Here is a 21058-nt window from a genome sequence, read left to right as displayed (position 1 = left end):
GATCTAAATTCTTTTATATCTGGCTGCACTACCTAATTATTCCTCATTTGTTTTTATTCTCTTCCAATTTAGTATCATCTGCAAAGTTGGAAATTGTGTTTTCATATCATAATTAGACCTCTAAGAACCTAAGAAAGTTGCTTAGTGAATAAGCATGCAAAGGGCTTGTTTTTTTCTCCTCTTCTATTTTCATTTTAATGGAAATTTAAAGTGAGACAATAAATTAGAAATGCATGAAATTATGAACTAAAAAATTTAAGTTGTTTGCCTGTGGGCCATAATGTTTCAGCAACCAGAACTGATAGGAAGAAGTAGTTATGATGAGAAAGTTGGTTAGGAATGACTGATAAGGATGCAGAAGATGAGCTGACATAAGCCCAACTGTGCTACATTAGAAGATGTGCTTATTTGGACAGTGTATTGCTGGTGTTAGGAGTGTAGAAGTTCCTCTTCTGCCCTAGTTATAGGTAGCCAACGTGCAGAGGGAAGTCAATAAGCAGCTGTGACTGTGATGCAGATGTAATTTACTATCTTAAGCAAGTAGTTTTCTTCCCCCAACATTAAAGATTATCCCACCTTTAAAATATGGCTTCCTGCACCTCAGAGATACACCTATCTCACACTGAATAACAGAGAAGATATTAACACATTTACAGTATGACAGAAGAGGGCTGCTTTAATTATGTTACTTAGCATAATGCAGCAGAAATCAGCCAGTTTGACATTTTCTAAGGCCAGAAAGGCAGAGCAACTCAAGAGTCTTTGCTTCAGTCATCTGTATATCTGACAGTCTCTATCTCAAATAGAATGAGTACCATATAGCATCTGTCTTTTTATGTCTCCCTTTGGCTCTAGTTGTAGCAGCTGAATGCATTGTTTCAAGATGTTACAGAGCTGTAGGCAATTCAAACCAGGTCCCTTCCAACCCAAACTATTCTATGATTCTGTATTTTTTTCAGCTGTGTAGAAACAGAATAAGAGGATAACTGTCCCTTAAATGAACAAACAAACAAACAAGTAAAGCACACAAAAGGTTTCTCTCCACTGTTCATATTCCATTCTGTGTACTTCTGAACAAGACTAATGTTGGGATCTGCAGCCCTCTCAGAAGAGGAGCAAATCTGATGGACCAACGCAATACAAGATCAGCCCTGAGGCCACAGACCCTGTTCAGACCTTGGATTACTCTTCCTCTTCATTTCCACGTAGAGGAGATGATGTTCTGCTTCCTGCACCATAGGCACATAACCATCCTCAGCTGATTTCCAGCAAGGGATCACAGTGTTGCATGTGTGAGTTCACAGGCACCTGAAGAGTGAAGCTCATTTTCCAAGGACACTGCCATTGGCTATGGGTTCAACAAAGGCTATTGGGAATGAGACAGGCCAAGCCATCACACCTCGTGGAATCCATCTGGTGACCTGAGCATCTCTGGGCCTGATTCTGACTTCCCCAACGGTGTCAGTCAAGAACAGCCCCTTCAAGTTCAGAACAATTGTGCCAGTGACAGTATTGTCATATGACACAAGAGATCAGAGTCATGTCAGACCTGCCAGAAGGAATAGATTTTTAAATTGCTTTCTGTGGTGTTTTTAGCCCCCACTTTTTAGGCACATTCAATTACAGATGCAACTTAAGTCATTTATATGTCTTCCTGACTGACAGATATATTGGTTAATGTCCTAGCTGCAAAATTATGCCCACAGGTATGTGCAGCTGTTGTTCTGAGCAGCAGAAGGAATGTATAGGTATGGTACTTTAGCAACTATAACTCTTCTCTGTAGCATGTCAAAAGGAAGAAACACATTTTTTTAAAAAATCCAATTGATCCTAATAGGATAAGATATTTAAATGTAGTTATTAAATATCATCTCTGCTGGACAAGGTTAAGGGCATTTGTGTAATATAACTTCATATTTTTCCCTAAATCTGTCAGACATTACTCTTAATTGTAGCTTCAACTACTAAATTTACAAGGTTTGGAGTGGCTTGGTTTTAGATGCTGACATTCCTGCAAAACCAATGATGTTGCTGGGTGAGTGAGTCATTTATCTTGAGAAGTAAAAATGTTCATGGAAAGGTTGCAGTGAATACTTTAAAGTCTGACTCTGTTTCTGTAGAGATCACACTGAATATGAATTAAATTGTTCTTTGATTGCATGGTTAGTCTCCTAAATCTAACATAGACTTTCTATTCCTTCATGAGATGATTCAAAGATTTCAAAGGGAGTTAATTAATTAAAAATTACAGATTTCAGGAAAAAGGCTATTAAACATTAACACATGCCTATTTAAAAAAAGATTCTGGAACACTTTCAAGCATACCCAGTATTTCTTGAAATATTCAAAATAATTCACAATGAAACCCAATACATTACAGCAATCTGGATGTTATTCATATGTGATTAAAGTGATAAGGAAAGTCTAAGAGTTTTGAAATTGTGCAAAAGAAAAAAAAGTGGAAGAGGGACAAAGATACCTGAAAATGCCATCTGAATGATATAAATTTAAAGCTTGGAAATAGGAACTTGACTTTTATTATGAGAAGCCACATCTTAATAAAGGATTGTCAGCAGAGTTCTCTGTTTTCATTTCCACCAGCTTACCACAGCTCATACTGTTTGTGAGACAACACTGAAATGTGGATAAGGCAAACACGGATGTACACAATGCCATTTTTTAAAAAGAATCAGCACTCTGTTGTTTCCCTTATACCCTAACTTGTAATAGCATAAATGTTCCCTTAAAGTCCACGGTCCATAAACTGACTTTGAGATAGTAAAAAAACTGAGTTCAAATGGAAAACTTAAGGCAAGATCCCTCCTTAAATCCTGTGTACCCTATTATTCCAATACCAGCTTGACCCAACAGAGTCCCAAATGTTTCATTTTCCTCCTCCCCGTGTCACACTGAGCCAGAATAACTCCCATACCATTCCTGAGGTGGTCACAGTGCTGGTCCATAACCCTTCCAAACCCATGGAGGAGCTGAGCGTCTGTGGGCTCTTGTGCCCCATCTTTTCTACTGTGATCGGTAGAGATACCTTGCTGTTCAGTGCCTGGTGAAAAGCTAGCACAGAGGTATTTTCTGTAGCAATAATTGGTCCTAAAATTCCAGTCATATCTTTGCCTGTATTGCCCCAGCCCCCTCTATGCAGCACTATCAAAAATATAAATCACTGTAGAGAGCACTGAATATTTAACTTTCTAAAAATTTTGTCTGCAAATGGCTTTCAATGTAATTAAGGAGGAATTATAACAAATTCTCACATTATGCCTGGATTCAGTAGAGAGGGCTGTGGAGTAGTTTTGAAGAAATTAGTGTGTTCTTAGGCTATTTGTGATGGAAGTTCCTTCAGATTTCATGGCTTTGTCACGCTTGAGATCATGGGTACTGCACTGATCAGCCGTAAAACCGTCCTTTATTTGAAATTAAATGTGGAGAAATTTAAATTGTTCTGTGTGTATACAGACGTAAGTAGCTCATCTTTGGCAGTACTCAGATTATTTATACTGCAGCTGCAGTAAATTTGAGTTGCACCAAATGTAGCTCTCTAAATGTCAGCTTGATTTTCTCAAGACCTACTTTTCACTCGTTATAAATATTACTTGTTACAGATGCTAAAAGTCTTCAAAAGGGGAATGTCTCTGGGTGCAGAAATACATATTGTGACAGGACATTTATTTATTTTTTCCTAAAAATTTAGTAAAATGACCCTTTTTATATGCATCTAAGGATTTTGGAGTTGTGGGAATTCACCTTCTCTGTAGGTAGGTACACACAACTTTCCCATAACTTCTGATGATTGCAGTTTTGTACATACATATGGAGGCACATCCAACATTCTTTTCTAAAACTGAATTAATGCAATCAAGTCTAGGAAATGTTAATTTAAAAACTGACAAAGGAAAAAAAAAAAGAAATATCAATGTCAATTTATATAGACTTCTCACTGCTTATGTTATTTATTATCTCCAAAAGCTGTCTACTTTTTTTTTTTTGTATGTTTAACAAAAGCAAGAAGATAACTCACTGTTTATAATTTAAGATCTTCAGTTGCTCCCAGGCAATTAGATGGTCCATAATTCACAGATTAAAAGTGAAAAGGAATACCCAGCATCTTTTTCAGAAGCTCAGCACTGAGCTCAGTCTCAGTTCATATTTTTTATTCGTTGAGACAAAATAAAAGGGTCAATGCTATGTATAGGAGCTGGATTAAAATAATTTTGATTGTAATTTTCTTGATCAAAAAGAAGTCAGTTTTCCATTTTTACACTGTGGCAAAGCAGAAATGAGAAGAATTTGTGTGCATGTGGGACAGATCAGCCACATTTGGAAGAAAAATGACCTACCTTAGAAGACAGCTTTAAAGTAGACAGATCACTCTTCAAAGAGTGTTCTGTTTCCATCATGCATTTATTGGATCTGGTGAAAAAACCCCAACACCTGTGTTCTTAGCTGTAGAATTTTTAAGACACTCCACTTGCCTTGTTCATTCCACAGTGGGGCAGTGGCAGTGTGACACACCTTACCCTTCTGCAGCTTTGACTGTCCCATTACATTGATCCCAATTGCTGTTTGTTAGTGGTTTCCTTTCTGACTAGTCACCTTTAATTACCCAAAGTCTTAGCTTCACTTCATTGTTAAACAATTAGCATTGTTAAACAATGTTAGCTTCACTTCATTGTTAAGCTAAGGTTCTAGACAGAAAAGAGATGTTTTTCATTGAGTCTTCATTGGTTACTTTATTTGTCTAAACCAGGGACTGTTTGAATGGGATGGACTAATGGAAGAAATGTCATTTTGGGCAAAGGTCCACAGAAATTGTCTTAGTTAGATGTATTTTTTTTCTGCTTCATGTATTCATTTCTGACATACTTCCAAACCATTTTATTTACTATGTCTAGACTCTAATTTTTATTAATCTCACTCACTGAAATTTTCACCGGAGTTACACCAGCAGATATGTTATTAGCATAGTTTTATTAACATAACTTCAGTTATGCTTCATTACTAGTAAAAAACAATTTTAGCAAGGTTTGCAACTCTGCGTGGCCACCCTCAGCCTCCAGAGGGGTCAGTGGTTGCTGCCTCCAGGACCTCCAGGAAGGGTGATGCAGAGGGGTGCTGAGGCCATGAAATACTCTCAGGCACGTACATTCTAGAGGCCAAATGCTGCTCCACATAGTCTGGGGTGAATTTGTGGCTGTTGATATAATTAGCAAAGTTTTCTCTACAAATCAAAGCAGAAATTGTTCTTTGCTTTAGGTCCAAGCAAGAAAGAAAGAATTTGTTCTGATTTGCAGTAAATATTCTTATATAATTTATGAGAATTAGGGAAACTTGTGTATTCAGCAGTACCAGTACTTTTACCTGCACAGAGCTAAGACACAGAAAACGTGAAACTAGATGAAAATAGTTTATATGTGAGATAGAAAGACAAGAGAAAAAGAAATCAATTCGGCTAGAATATTCCAAAACAAATTCATGTTTTGCTGGAGGGTCAAGTACAAGGACTTTGAACATTTGGGTTAGCTGGGGGACATCATCTGAATTAGATCCACTTGAAAGGGTAAAAAGCATCACTGCTCTGTTCAGTAATGCCACAAGTCTTCAGCTTTTGTGGTTGCTGTTATTAATGCGGCATCTTGCTTTCAGTAAGGAATGTTTACATTTCAATTGTAGCTTCCAGCTTGAGCTCACAGTTCACATTTTTTGTAACAGTTAAGTTCCATTGCAGCGAAGCCCAGTTTAATTCATCATCTTAAGTTTGCTATGTAATCTTGATTTCTTAAGCATATTTTCCAGCTCTGGTATTTTCTTACTAGACTCAGGATATTATGACATTTTTAAAATGCTTTCTATTTATAACTTAACATTATACAATGTCAAAAATAATCAAAAGCATAAAGAGATGACAGAATTTTTTCTGTCCCATTTATATGATCTTTTTGGGTCACAGTTTCACTTAGAATGCCTGCTTCAGGAGCTAAAATTTCCCTTTTTAGTGAGTGAAATGTGAACAGAGGTTAACAGAAGATGGTCGTGATCACTCAATAACTTTATTAGCACAGTTTGCCAAAGTTTAGATCTGGATGGTTTCATCATAGGTGGTTCAGGACCAGTATTTGGCCCACAGCAGGACTGACTCCCTCAGTGCATGAGGAAATCACCCCAGCTGACAGTTACTCTGTTTGGCTTTGGGACAAAGCTTCTCTGAGGTTTTGAGGGACTGTGGAAGGCAGGGATTTAATGTCTCACTCTGTCTTGCTGACTATGGAGCTGATGGTGCATCTGACTAGGGAGACAAGAAGGGGACCTGTAAATCATGTTGCAAGTTGCAGCATAAGTATGTCAGGAACCTTGAAACTTTCCACTTCCCTCCACTCCTTCTGAAATACAGACCCTGTACAATAGGCTGTTCTCTACAACTCCAAGTGTTCTCATGCATCCAGCAGCTCTGCCCTGCTCCTTTCCCCTGTCCCCAGCTCTATCTGCTGGGAGTATTTGCAGGAAAATAGAGGCCTGGTGAACAACCCATATTACCAGCTGTGAGAGAAGCCTCAGGCTTCCCTTGGGAAGAACACTTGGTTTACAGTTGGCAGTTGTAAACTTAGGCTAACTTCCCATGAGAAGGAATTAGTTTATAATTAGCTTGAACAGGCTTCCCATGAGAATAGAATTAGTTTACAATCAACAACTATTCCATGTTGTGAGAACCTACGGTGGGAGCTGGTATCCAGGTGCAAAAACATCGAACCTACATCTTGTCCAATGAATATGAAACACGGACTCATGGACAGACTGAGCTATCCAATCCCCAGACTTTAATCCTGCACCCATGAGGGTACAAGAAGTGTATAAAATGTGTGCTGTGTGTCTTAATAAACGATTCATTACCTAATCATATTGATTGTCGTGATGAATCCGTGCTCTTGCCGTCCATAGTCAGTGGGATCACACAACTAGACTGGCTGCAGTGAGGGGGCAGTGGATGAGAAGAAGAGAAATTCAGAGCTATAGCAAGGCCATGAAAGCAGAGAATAGGTCGAGGCATAAACGGTGACATGTCATACATGGGATGGTAAGGCACAAGAGTGGAAGGGAAGGCACACATCAATAGTGTCAGCACCTACTGAGTTTGGTGCCTGCTGGTACCAAGGAATTAAATCCAGTACATCAGTATGCCTCCTGACAGTGCTGATATGCATATACCTGCATGTATATCATGGTCTGTTCCAGGTGCTGAAATGTATCATATCTGAATGATCAGAAACATAGTGTGTTATATGTGTAAAAGAAGTAATCAAGTTATTGAAAAGTTATAGACATTTAAGTTTTGGTCAAGCAAGGACTTTGATACTATATAATTTTTGGAGGCTCATGGCAGAATCTGTAGCCTTGAGTCAGAGTCATGAATTTCCTATACAATGGCAAGGAAAGGATGTATGATTCACAGTGTTATGCACGACCCTCAGCAGGGAGCCATCTGAGGTAGCAATAGCAAAGCCCTGAGGACTTACTCATGTTCTAAATCCCCACCCTCTCGGAGGCTTAAGTGCTTAACTGTGCGTTTCTCTTCATGCTTTTCTTTCCACACATGATTTACAGCCATGAAAGTAGGAACTTAATCCTCTTCTTCACAGAAAAACACATAGAAGAATCAATCTTTTCTTTTAAAAGGGAACCAGAGAAGTAGGTGGTGATTCCTCTCACCTCCTCCTCAGCTACTTTGCAAGAGGACATCTCGTTACAGTCTTTTTTTCTGCTAGTACAAGCACAATCTGACCTGGAAAGTTCCCCAGCACATAGGCTGCTGGAGAGGACAACTGCTTTCAAACTCTGCCCTGGAAGATATGGCAGACTGTATAAAAGATTTAAAGATTCAATGAGCTAGGGAATAGGGGTAAGTGTAACCCTGATTTTGCAGTATAGTACTTAGATCACTTCTATGGGTTTGGAAGACTCTAGTCTCTGCTTCAGGAACAATTTAGTTATATTCTATTACTTAGTCAGAGACTGAGATATGGGACCATTTGGGAACAGTTTCCCCAGACAGTGTCCCTGTAGAGCCAATCTTGCTTCTTTAGCTCTGTCCCAATGAATGCAAAAATGCTCCAAAATGACCTAAATGAAATTCCTAAGAAAATTATAATGCAAACCTATGCATTATGCATTTCCTTGGGAAAATTTTGAGAACTGATCAAAATAATTTAATTAGTTACTTCATTGTGAAAAAGGTTTTAAGAGCCAGTTAGACAAAGTGTCATGGTTTAACCCCATCCATCAACCAAGCACCACACAGCTGCTCTCACTCCCCCACTAGCAGGATCAGGCAGAGAATGAGGAGGGTAAAAGTGAGAAAATTTATGGGTTGAGGTAAAGACAGTTAAATAGGTAAAGCAAAAGCCACATATAAAATCAAAGCAACACAGGGAATTAATTCTCTGTTTCCCATGAGCAGGCAGGAGTTCAGCCACCTCCAAGAGAGCAGAGCCCCATCAAGCATAACAGTGACGTGGGAAGACAAACACCATCACTCCGAATGTCCCCCCTTCCTCCTTCCTCTCCCCAGCTTCATATACTGAGCAGGATGTCATATGATATGGAATATCCCTTTGCTCAGCTGGGGTCACCTGTCCCAGTGGTGTCTCCTCCCAACTTTCCATGCACCAGCGAGCCAGTATGAAAAGCAGAAAACGCCTTGCCTCTGTGTAAGCCCTGCTCAGCAATAACGAAAACATGTCAATATTAGCAACCCTGTGTTCAACAAAAATCCCGAACATAGTCCCATACTTGCCCATGTGCAGAAAAGTAACTCTACCTCAACCAACACCAGCACACAAAGCAGGTGGGGAGAGCTGCAAGCTTGAGATATAGAAGCAATAAAGGGAAATATTATTCTAAGGAAGAATGTGATGAAAGTACATGAAAGGGAAGTGATCTGCAGATGAAAGGCACAATAGCAGTAAAAGTCACACAAGGAGGGTGATAAGCATGAACTGATGGGGAGTGCAAGTGGGAACAGTGCAAATGGGCATAGAGTTACTGAATGGCAGTACTTGGAAAGAACAATCTTGCGATGCAGCATTCTTAAACAAGGACTTGCTACTCCTCAAGTAATGATCTAATTGTGGAGAAAGCCATGCAAAGATAGTTACCTAGCATATATAAAAATATGTATTTATGTATTTTAGTTAAAATAGTCAAATGCTTGCCTTGTGCTGTGATGTGTCGCTGTAGGACTTTCATAATAACCATTGTCTCCTTGTGTGTTTTGATGACTTTAATTGTCGTTGGTAGTGTAGTTAGTTTCTCCAACCCCTGTACACCACACAGATTTGTATATACACCAGATTCTCTTTTTGTGCATATCCATGAAACATTTATCAGGGAACATTTAGCAAAATGATATAAAACTAATAACGCAGGACCTATCAACAGGCCCACGTTAGAGAGAGCACCAGACTCTTGCTTCATACCTGAGCAGTGTGGAAAAGACCTGAAGTGTACAAGTTTTCTCATGTGTGCAGTATCATGCATATATATACAGTGGCCCAAGCTCTACCTACAGTACAGAATTTCACACTTGTGGGGGCACTACATGAATGAACAGGCTGAGCAGGGCATGTATGTTATGCATCCTCTTTCTCCTGCCCTCTGCACCACTGGCAGCGCTACCAGGTCTGCAAACTTTTGCCTTCATCTTATAACTCCCAACATCACATGCACAAGTCTGGTAGTGTGAAGCAGATTTAGAATTTCCCCTTTCTCTGTGTGTCATTATGGGTGGCTGCAGATGGTTCTGTTCTGTACAATGGTCTGTTGCAGAAGGTAAAAGCTATGAAAGTACACACTAATGTATGTGAAAAGGATGTGAATGTGAAGTGTAAGCTGGATTGGTTGGACAAGATAACGCAGAGTTTACCTCAAGTTCAATAAAATTACTTATGGAGGATGAAAATGCATCACATGGAAAAGGGAGAGCTCTTGTAGCTGCAAGGAAGGCTGAAGATATTGATGATAAATTGATGATAAGCAAAATTTAGACTTTAATGTTGTAATAATGCTAATTAATGACATTAATATGATAAAAAGAAATGGTTTTAAAAGCATAGAATATATGCAGAGTTATCTGTCAAATCTAGCTTGTAAGGTCATAAAGCAACATGAATAAGAACTATTGTTAATAAAGAGTGTATTTCAGAGAAGTAATTGTGTTTTCACTTCCATAGTATAGGCATTTCTGAAAAAAGCTGAAGGTCACATCTGGAAGATGGGAATATATTTTCCCACAGAAGGCACTAAAGGCTTTATGATTGTGCTAGACCACACAGTTAAGTATATGAAACCATTAAATTTTGACAAGGCACCTGATCTAGATGAATAACATTCACAAATTCTAGAGAAATCATTAAGGTTAAATAAGAAAAGCCTTTATAATATATATTTTTTTATCCCCCCCCCCCCCATCTTGTTAATGGCTAGGGAAAAATCAAAAGACAGGAAGGGGTATTTCTGTATTTTTGAGAAAAAGTTGGAGAGAGAATTCAATGGAATGTGTAATGCACAAAGAACAATCACTGTTGACCAGGCAATCCAACTTGATGAATGAGCAATATTTCTGTGTGGATAGTGCTGAATAGCCAGAGAAAAGCAAACTAAAGAGCTTGTTTTGGCGGGACATAAGAGCCTCTTGAAACTATGTCATATGTAGACATGCACAAAATCGATTACTCTGAAAAGCTACACTGAGATAAATATTGAGGGCTGCTGAAAAGAATTTTAAATGAATTTAGGAGAGAAAAAATGAAGCATGTAAGCTAGAGGAGTACACCATATAAGAAGAGATGAAACAAATGAGGCAGAACTAGTGGTCAAAGCTGAACACCACTCTGGTATACAAGAGGGCAATTACTGGTAAGAGAGCTAATTTTGAAAAAGAAAAAAAAATGAATGAATGAAAAAAGACATTGTGTAAAGGTAAAATAACTATTGTAATATGATGCTGATAGGAAAGCAGGAGTAAAGTTTAAAATAGTAGAAGAATGCAATTAAACCCACCCCCAGCAGCAGAACACTGAAAGTCAATCAGTAATAAGAGCTGGGCCTACATGTAATGAATGATCTGTGCAATGCTTACCAAGATAAATAATGTAACATACTTAATTTCCACATATAAATATAATTATACCATAAACCTATATGTTATACAGTTATTCTCTTAAGTGCTAAATCCATACAAGACAGACTGATGGAAAAAGATGAATTATACTTTTCTGAACTCCTAAGGTTTTAGTGTGCTGCGCAGACTATCCATCTATCCATTTTATTTTGTTGAGAATCATTCATAGGATCATAGATTCACAGAATCATAGAATGGTTTGGGTGGGAAGGGACCTTTAAAGGCCATCTAGACCAACCCCCATGCAATGAGCAGGGACATCTTCAATTCATCCTCCTAGCATCTCCGTATGTTCCCATTCTTTGAGCAAGTAATCTCCAGACAGAACTTCACAGTTCTTTATTATAGCTATAGTTTATTTTTGAGGTTAATCTGTGTCAAGTTTGTACTGCTTCTTTGATTTTTGGATGGTAGCTTTAGATTGTGGGCAGAATCAGAAAAGCATGTTGTACAAATGGTGAATTGAGCAGTAAGCAGTACAGCACAGAAATAACAATAAAGCCTTTAGACCATATCATATTTTCATCTTCATGCCACATATGTCACAGATAAATGATTTTAAGAATACAGAAGAGAATTTTACCATGTACTTTGGCGTGCACTTCTTTCTGCTTATAAAGCTTCATACTCCTGCACATTAAGATCAGCTCTGACTAGTGAGTTATCCTTATGAAGAGAGAAAAAGACATAAAGCTCTCTAAAATTAGGTATAAGACCAGCTTGTCTCTCATAAAAATGTCAGAGTTTTAAGTGCCAGTTTCTCACAGATCTGCAAGGTCACAAAAAGATGTAAAGTCATACATGGGAGAGAGGAATCAACTTTTGTGAATAGTGTTCACATGAAGCCATACTTGCTCTCCCTGAAGGACTATACATTATTGAACTTCGCAGCTGTGGTGGTTTTGGGAATAGGAAGGATGCTGCAGATGGATAAGTGAAAGCTTCTTACAGAAGTAATTTCAAGGAAAGAAATACATACTTAGGTGGTTGCCATTTTTATATTTTTAAGGTTGTTTAAAGCTGAGTCTCTGGCTTGGACTGTTAAGTACATCCCAGATAATGAGGAGTGGGCAGAAGAAAATAATATCTAGTTTGAGCTGTAAATGTGGTTGGCAATACCCACATGCTGAGCTGATGTATCCACAGGTCAAATTCACTTCAACAAACTTATTCCATAGTTCATATAAGTTTCAAATATACTTTATTAAAATTGCTGTCCAGAAAAATAAATATTTTCAAAACATCCCTTCCTTGTGGAAAATATATTTCACAATTAAAACTGCTCAGGCAGTGTGCTTGCCCACTGCACTGCCTTTACATTTTAACATGTTTATTTATAGGAACACAATTTTTAAAAGCTTCCATAACAAACACCATCATGCTCTCCAGGCAAATGCATAAGATGGGCTAGAATCTCCATTTGTCTGTGTTGTGCATGCTCATTTAGATTATGGTAAAGTGGATATAAAACACTACTGGAACACAATGCAAATGATGTATGCCTCTTTGCAATGAGATAAACGATTATATGTGGTATTAGAGCCATAATTTTATGCTTGTTAGTCATCCAATTTTGATTAAGGGAGAATTTATTTTAAGAATAAGTCTGCACCACTGTTTAGATTTTCTCTTTCTGCATCAAGCTGTATGTTAAAGTGCAGGACAAAAAGCAATTCAAGAAGAGAACAGTTGGGAACGATGCAGTGAAAATAGCACAGCATAGAGCTGAACAGTCTTCCTCCCAGTAGAAGAGGTACAAAATGGAACTGTTCGTTACTGGCTTCAAAGGGAATTTGGGCTTAAAAGTACTTAGGCCCTTGAGCTAAACACTTGGAATTTCCACATTGCTCATAAAATGCTAAAACTGACACAAAATGTTTTCCTTCTGAACACCAAAACCTTTTCAGATTAATTCTACAGTTGTACATACTGTGGGATTTTGGATAGTTCTTGTAGATTTAAAGAATTACATACAAGACAGATACTCTTGAACCAAGTCAAAATCAAAAAAAGGGAAGAGAGAGATTTAAAATTTTACCGTAAGTAGAGGATTGCTATTTGGATTCAGGAAAATGCTGCCTCATGAAACATATAGGAGAAGTCTTCTCTAAGGCCTGTATTTGAGTGTATGTTCACTTCCTTTGTAATGGACTAACTGATTCCTAGGGCTACCCGGCCCTAAGCTCATACATGCACCAAGGAAAGAGACTGTGTCTTTAGGTACATCTGAATTAAAAACTTTGCTTCAAATATATGGGGAATAAAGGGTTTTGAAATACAAGCTAACAGCTAAACTTTATGCTGTATCTTAAGCAATCAGTTTGTTCCACTTTTATATAGGCCAGCTAAGTGGGGTGCAAAATTCTTATCCTGGCTTACAAAGGAAATAGTCTGACATAATTCAGGTATTTCAAATCATCCGTCATTTGAAGTATGATGCAAATCATACTTTGCGACGTAGCTGGAAGGGCTTTAAATTCCCAGCTTGTGTGTCGGTCACTGTTGAGCTGCTGCAGAGGGTCAGCCCACAGGCAGGGGGATGCACCCCAGGCCCTGAGATGCTGTGGCTGCCCTGCAGTGGAGAGTGAGTTCAGAGCTGGCTTGGGCAACTTCTGCAAGCAAAGACTCAAGCCTTTGTCAGAGGAATTTGCTGCCTGGAAGATGTGGATCCTCACTGAAGGGAAGTGGGGTCCCCTGACACCTACTTAGTGAACACAGGGTGTTGGGAAATTTATAATGTCAGAGTTTTCAGTCCTGGCAAAGTGACTTAATATATATTTAAACTTACATTAGCCAGGACATATTTCATATCCTGGTTTTCTTTTCCTCTAGATATTGCCACTGTTTCAGTGAGCCCGCAGGGCACATTTTCCTGAAAGACAGATATGCTTTTTCATGTAACACCCCATTAAGTAAAGCCCTTTAGCAAGGACAAAGAGTCTCTGAAGATCCTCTTCTGGCATAGGATGTTTACGGACTGAAACACAAAGCTGGTTGTTTCATCAAAAAGAAAAAAATTTCGAAGTTCCTGGTTAATTTGCTGATTGCCCTGAAATGTTCTGTTTGTTTCTGTTTGATATTTCCCAAAAAAAGCTGCTGCTTCGTCTTCTTTAACCTCTTTCTAATAGCTTTGCCAATACCTTTCAAGCATTTGTTTTTGTGTCAAGTTTGCATACATCAGATATATGTAAATGACAAGGGTGTTGGAAAAGAAAAGGGCTGCTGTAAATGTGCAAGGCTCTGAGAGCTGAAAAATTAGTGAGCTGCAGGTGTAGAATAGTTGTACTATGATGGATTTGGCCTCCAGCTGTGGAAATAGGGGGATATATGCACATAGCTGAAGTGTGCACACAATAGTGAGGGAATGTCAGGTAAATCTTAAGAGAATGGCAGTCTGGGGTCAAAAGTACCATCTTGGTGCAGTGGAGTGATTTCATGAGCCTTGTCTCTCCTCAGCTTGCATATGTGGATTAGCAAAAAGCAGCAGAAGCAGGGAAAAAAGTGTGACTGACAGTTTCAATGTATTGCTTGGCTGCAGAGCTATTTGAAACAAATTGTACCATGTGGAGCTGGTGGCCATGGGATCGGTGTCTTCCTGATGGACGTATTCCATGTTCTTAGCTTCAGATCAGCCTTGAACAGCTTTTTACTAATTTTTCTCTGCCTGCCAAAGTGTTCCTATCAGCCATTCACAACTTCAGTAGAATCTATTTCTTTCCACTTACCATGCACAGGAAATTTGACTCAGAAATATGAGATGCAAATATTATGCGGGGTTGACCTTTTCATTTACAGGGTAACTAATTAGCTTGACAAGTAACACATTTAGTAAAATACGTATATGTCATTAGATAATCCTGCCTACCTCTTTATGGTTGCTCCCTAAAATACATCCTACTTTTGTTGCAATTAACTGCAGGCTTGCTGTTGACTTCAATATGAGCAGGACTACAGACTTAGACCAAATGCAAAGTAACTTAATGCTCAGTCTCTTATCTGGCAACCTCATAGTTACTTCTTTAGTTGTACTTTGGCACCACAGTGTAGTCCTGGCTGAGTAGCTTTTCCAGTTCTGCTTATTTTTTGCTAGAGGACAGGACATAATGTGTGGTACTTAGTATGAAAGATGGTAAAATAGAAACACCCTTAAAGTAAACTTCAGGGAAAGTTAGAAATTTCTGAGGCAGACTAAACTGAAGTATCAGTCTGAGCATGACTTTAAGGAAAGCGTGTGCAACTGGCTGAACAGATTCCTTTAGCTAGCTATGAGATGGTATTTGTGCATAGACTGCTGTGCTGAGGTCTGCACAGGAGTTGTAATTTGTATTGTTACTTTGCTGCAACTGAGTGGAGAAAGTCATGGTCCTGTTCATTATTTACTGTGTGTGGCATCCTGGTGGCATTGAAAGCATCTGAGGAGAGGTGGTTGTGCCCTTCACTGAAGGAAGGGCACGGAAGAGGTGGTTATGTAGATGCAAGGGATCAAAACAAATGGCCAAGAATTTGACCCAGGTCTTCTAGGTGAACAGAAAGAGGCTGGCCATGTCAAAAACATAAAGCCCACTCCAGACTGCCTCTGGGAGTCATTTACTGCCATGAACAGATGTTCTCAACCACAGTTAACCTTGAATCCCGCATGGGTTTGGGTCTGATGTAGGATGATTAGCATTCCCTAGCTCTGGAATGCTGCATCTGGTTTTTGGTGCCACCTCACAGTATGGTGTGGCAACAGAGATAAATGGTACCCTGCTGCAAATGGTAAGCAGTGATACTTTGCAATTCTAATGAACCCATTCTGTGCTCTTCAGTGTCCTTTAAACCTTGACAATTAGGAAGGGTAAAGAAGAGGGAAGAGTCTTGCTAGATTGGAGGTAACAGGGAAGCTGTGAATGCCTACAGCAAAGAGAGCAAATTAATTTCATACTAATATTTTGAATTGTCCCATTCCCATTTCAGATTTGTTCTGGAAGAGGCTTATATTTTTATTATAAAATACATCAGTTAACTACTCTACTGTTTTATATGCTTTTTTTATATCTGGACCTGAGCCTGATGTTGCCATTAAATCATCTGCTTTGTCCTTCTTTATTTATATTCTTCCTTGTCAATTTATTGCCTCTTTGCCTTTAATGAAGCAGAGGAGGCAGCTTTGCAAATGGGAAACTAAATCACAGAGAAACTATGTGACTTTTTACATGACCTATGCACAGAAAATTAATAATCACTCTTATTGACAGGTGCAGGCACTACATGCAAGTACTGTAAGTAGTTTAGCTATGTAGGCTGTGCTGACTTGTGAAAAGTTTGTTTTTTATGAGAGATCAGTGCAAATTTTCTTCTTTTCCTTACATTTTTACTCATGGTGCATCCATTTAGTGAAGGCTTTACGTACCTTTAGGTCCTTTCCTGACTACCACTGAGTTGGATTTCTCTGCTCTGTTACTGAAGTACCATTGCTAAAGCTGCACCAGTTTTGGCTTTTGACATGGTCCCTCAGCAGAACTGTTTCTTCATGGAGCTCTCTTTATCCTCCCTACTTGGTTTCCTTTTCCTTCATGTTAGCCAGTCATCACCCCTTACAGCCTTTTCTCATGCTCTTACTTTTTCCTTTCCTTTTAACAGAGTCTCCTGTTTGAAGTTTAGAGCAAGCCTTCCCTCTCTGTTGAAACATTTCACTGTCCTCTGCCATTCACTTTCTTCTTTCCCCCTCCTAGGAGTGGATGCCTGTGCTGACATCATCCCCCCAAAAGATTGCTTTGTTAATTCCTATGACAGAGAAATTAGGTGCTTCTTTTTTTTTTTCATTTTGCTTTTGCTTTCTATTTTGTCCTTTCTGCACTGGACTGATCGTTCTCTGGTGAGCTCAGCGAGGTCACAGGAATCATTGGCAGGCTTGTATAAAAGGTTATCCTATATGATCCATATGAGGCATACAAAGAAATCTGTGACGTCTATTAACAACTCCCAAGATTTTGTAAATACCAGAACTTTAGCTGAAGCCTTGCTATTTTTAGTTGTCAGAACTGGAAGATTGCTCACCATATTTTACCTATGTAACTGTACCAGGCCTTACGTGCATACAGAAGTAGTCCTTGGGTAGATTTTCACCTTACTTAGCAACACAGTACTAAGGTTTGAAAAGGAACTTATGGGAGGTTGCCTGACTCAGTAAGAAAATTTTAAATCAGATCACTTGTATGGATGCCATTGCCGGATTTTTAACAGTAAGGTGATGGTTCTGAAAGCTTTGTTAGCAAATATATTTGAGAAGTGAGGAGATTGTTGAGGTGCCACTAGGTGTAACAAAGGCAAATATCTTTCAAGATGCATGAAAAAGAAGAGCAAGGAGAATACAGATCTGTCAGCTTCTTCAATAGCCAGATGAATGATAATTGATGCTAGAGGCAAAATCTTATTTTGTGGGAATGTAAAAGGTTTTTCTACCAAGTGTCAGTTAAAAGTAACCAAATTAAAGTCTGACTGAAATATGTTTCTCACCAGACATACCATATGCATCTGAAGGATAGAAAGATCTTGGAATTGTAAGGGGGGATATGAATGAGACCGGAAGTACAGAACAGACCAAAACTTTCACCCACAACCTTTTTTTCTCCAGAGAAAAAAACCTTCCTTTTCTCATATGTTCATTGCAATGCCTGGCATTTAAGTGGGCAATGGCAATGCCTTTTCCATATAGCAAAGTGTTTAAACTAAAATTTAGCCTAGGTTCTTAGAGGTGAGAGTTTCGTAATTAGCAAATAGACTGCTTTGCAGATGTGGCTAATCATGTGACCCATGACTAAAGCACCATTTTGAGAGTGTGAATTGATTTCATAGAGCTTCTCTCACTTTCCCTCATAAAAGGCAGAAATGGAAGAAGCATCTTAGGGCCTATGACAGCCAGGGAGCAGTCTGTGTTATATCATCACCATTGGACAAGTTTGCTCTGAGCCCAGCCTACAAACCTTAAAGTGTCTGATAAGTATACAAGTACTGGCATCTTTCTTTTTTGCTTATCCGTAGTCAATAGCCCCCATCAATGAACTGCTCCTACCAAAGGAAACTCTCCTGTTGGAATGGAGAAGAGCTAAAGTCTTAGTCTTACACCTCTGCTACAGGTCAGATAAATCACCCTGAATTTTTTGTACAATGACAGTGACAGCTGGGAAAAACAATTCATTAAGGACAATTGCATTTGTCCAAAGAACTGTTGTCCAAAATAAAAGATTCAGTGCAGAAAGAAAAGAATCTAAAATACTGCCGAAATAGATTGTCCTTTTCAGATCAAATGTTAATATTATTTGTAGCACTGCAGTGCTCTGGCTAAGCACCACTGCTGGCCAGTTACCCACCTCCTCCTCTGCAGCACCGAGAGGGAAGCCGGTTCACCACGAACCACCTTTATCTCCACGTCTTACCCATGGGGCAGATGGAATGCCTGAGGCCTTGATGGTGCTTCTACAGAGTCAATTCTAGTGAGAGAGAGAGAGCTGGAGAAGTATCCAACCCTACTGGCTTTAAATTTTCACATTCTGCACCATCTGCAGAACAGGAGGAAAGGCAAATTAAAAATCCTTCATTTCCAATCCTTGACTAGGAATCCAAAGGTCATGCGACAATATACTCTTTATTAAGCTGTGCTGGTGATAATGATGCAGGCTGACTCTTGTGTCCTAATTATTATATTTTATGAGCTTTTAAAAAGAGTGAGAGACAGTAGATTCAGTAATCTGAGCTAAATGTGTTGTAGCATATACAATGCATTATGCATTTATTTGTTTCTGTATCAAGAATTTCATGAAGTGATGGCAGTGTGAAAATCTCTGCTGGATTCAAAATACAGGATTTGGGTACTAGAGGAAATTACATCGTGCTGAAGTTCCAGGGTGCCTTTATTCACTCATGTAACAGCATGACAAATAGTGTATAACACATGACAACTTGTGTACCAATCTTTACCAAGTAGACTCTGCTCCACAAAATATGCACGATACCAACACTGGAAAAGAAAGGGTGCCATTCTATTGTAAATATCACCTTCTGCTCCTCACTCCTGTATGGATCAGGAACCTGGTCATGGTATAATTCACTCACTTTTTCTTGCTTCTTGGATAAAAGATCTGGATTCCTTTGGATAGCCATCTGATAAATCTATTAATAACTTTTCCATTGCCTTTCTAAAGTAATTTGGCTAATGTGCAGAGCTGAACTTGCAGCCAAGTCTGAAAGGCTTTTTTCCCCATTTAGAAATTGCAACTCTTCCTTATGTGCAGCAATAGTTTTTGCTTAGAAGAGGGTAAGATGGCTCTATTAGAAGAGCTTATGGTTTTCAGATATGTCTCTTGGGTACATTTACACAGAAAATGATCACACTGAAGTACTTACGAAAGGCAAACCCTTTTACCTCTTTTGAAGCTGGCATGGGGCATACTAGGTAGGTCTGGATAACTGCTTTGTTTTTACAGAGCCCTCCTCTGTAGGACAGAACAGCATAGAGCATCATTAGAGACATACCTGGCTCGTTGTTATGGCTATACTACCTTTGATCCTCAGCCTCTGAAGATGAAAAACTAGTTGGTGTCAACAACTGCAGTGACTTTTTGTTAATTGCCAGGCTGTATCAAAGAGTGGAATATTTTTGCTGGGATTGCATCAGGACATTGCCTCATGCAAGTGGGATAGAGGCGGGCTGGGCGAATAAGGGATGGCTTTGCCTCAGGCTGCTGTGGCTTTTTGGGTAGATGTTGGGGATGAGCCAGTGGCATTAAAGCAGCAGGCAAGAGGCTGCATGCAGCATCCAGTTCAAGCTGGCATTTGTGTCTAGCCTGCAAGATGCCCAGCCTTGGTACCGTCAGGCGTACTGCATGTACAGCTGGCTGCCGGCGGGTAGAGTTATCTAAGAAACAACAAGGCTGGTGCAGGGATGATTGGAATATTTTCTCATAAATATTCCTTAAGCATAAATGATTGTGATGAAATCATAAAAGTAATTGGCTCTTGTAACTCCTTTTTTGAAAACAAATTAAGCCTAAAAAAATGTAAAGACCTTCTTCGTTTCCAGAATATTATTGAAAATTAATAGACCATCTGAGCCTGCAGTATCATAAAGTCTGTATCCATTTTTTTTTTTCACATACCTGCAGATTCATCTCCAGCAGCTCTCCATCTGTTTGCAGGCTGTTTCCTAAACCAGTGTGATGCCTCAGGTGCAAAAGAGAGAGACAATAATTAACAATGTGGCCTAGAGCATCTTGGGGAACAATTAATTTTAGTGAATGGACAGGGGGAGGACGAAGAGGGAAGGTAAGCTTTGCTCATTTGTCTGCTCATGTGTTCACAGTTGTGCATATTGGATAGATGTACATGCAGATATGCATTTATCTTCCAAGAAGACTATTTTCAGCATTCCAACTTTCACTCTTTTGCAGTAGCTGTTGTGCACAGAAGCTACTTGAAAACGACGGTGCCATCTGTGCTGAGGAGATTAGGGGGTGTCAAGGAATATTCTTTTTCACTTCTCATATTCCTGCTTCTCTCCATCCTGTCCCTGGAAAAATCCCAGCTTTTAACCTGTCAAAACAGTTTTAAAGCTGGTCTCTGATGTATAGAAACCTGTGAGACAGAACCATGACAGTTATGTACTGTCAAAGGAGTATGACTGCATTAAAAAAAGTGAAAACCCAACACTGCTGAATAAAAGAACAGAGAAATGTAGGAGGCTGCACTGACGTGTAGGGTAGGTCTTTCATGTACATTGATCAGGGAATACTAAATTTATATACAGGAAGACCATTTGACTGATTTAGAGACAGAGAGAGATTCTAAAATATATATACACAGAACTGAAAATTAAAGATCTGCACATCTTCAGAG

General features: G+C 39.1%; 1 long non-coding RNA gene across 19 annotated transcripts in view; it reads left to right on the top strand.

The window, feature by feature from the left end:
* LOC126648896 (uncharacterized) overlaps positions 1-21058 on the top strand; it is a 286520-nt gene that overhangs the window by 129109 nt on the left and 136353 nt on the right. For 8 of the 19 annotated variants that reach the window (XR_007630923.1, XR_007630910.1, XR_007630906.1 and 5 more), the window contains one exon: positions 20329-20488. The exons of the other annotated variants lie outside the window; for them this stretch is intronic. This is a non-coding gene — a long non-coding RNA (uncharacterized LOC126648896). The remainder of the gene's footprint in view (positions 1-20328; positions 20489-21058) is intronic. 19 annotated transcript variants of the gene reach the window in all.

The sequence above is a fragment of the Myiozetetes cayanensis genome, unplaced genomic scaffold (genome assembly GCF_022539395.1).
Source record: "Myiozetetes cayanensis isolate MyiCay16 unplaced genomic scaffold, myiCay2020 scf5-8, whole genome shotgun sequence".
In the NCBI taxonomy this organism is placed as follows: Eukaryota; Metazoa; Chordata; class Aves; order Passeriformes; family Tyrannidae; genus Myiozetetes; species Myiozetetes cayanensis.
Note: the sequence above shows the minus strand (reverse complement) of the source record. Positions and strands in the feature narration are given on the sequence as shown.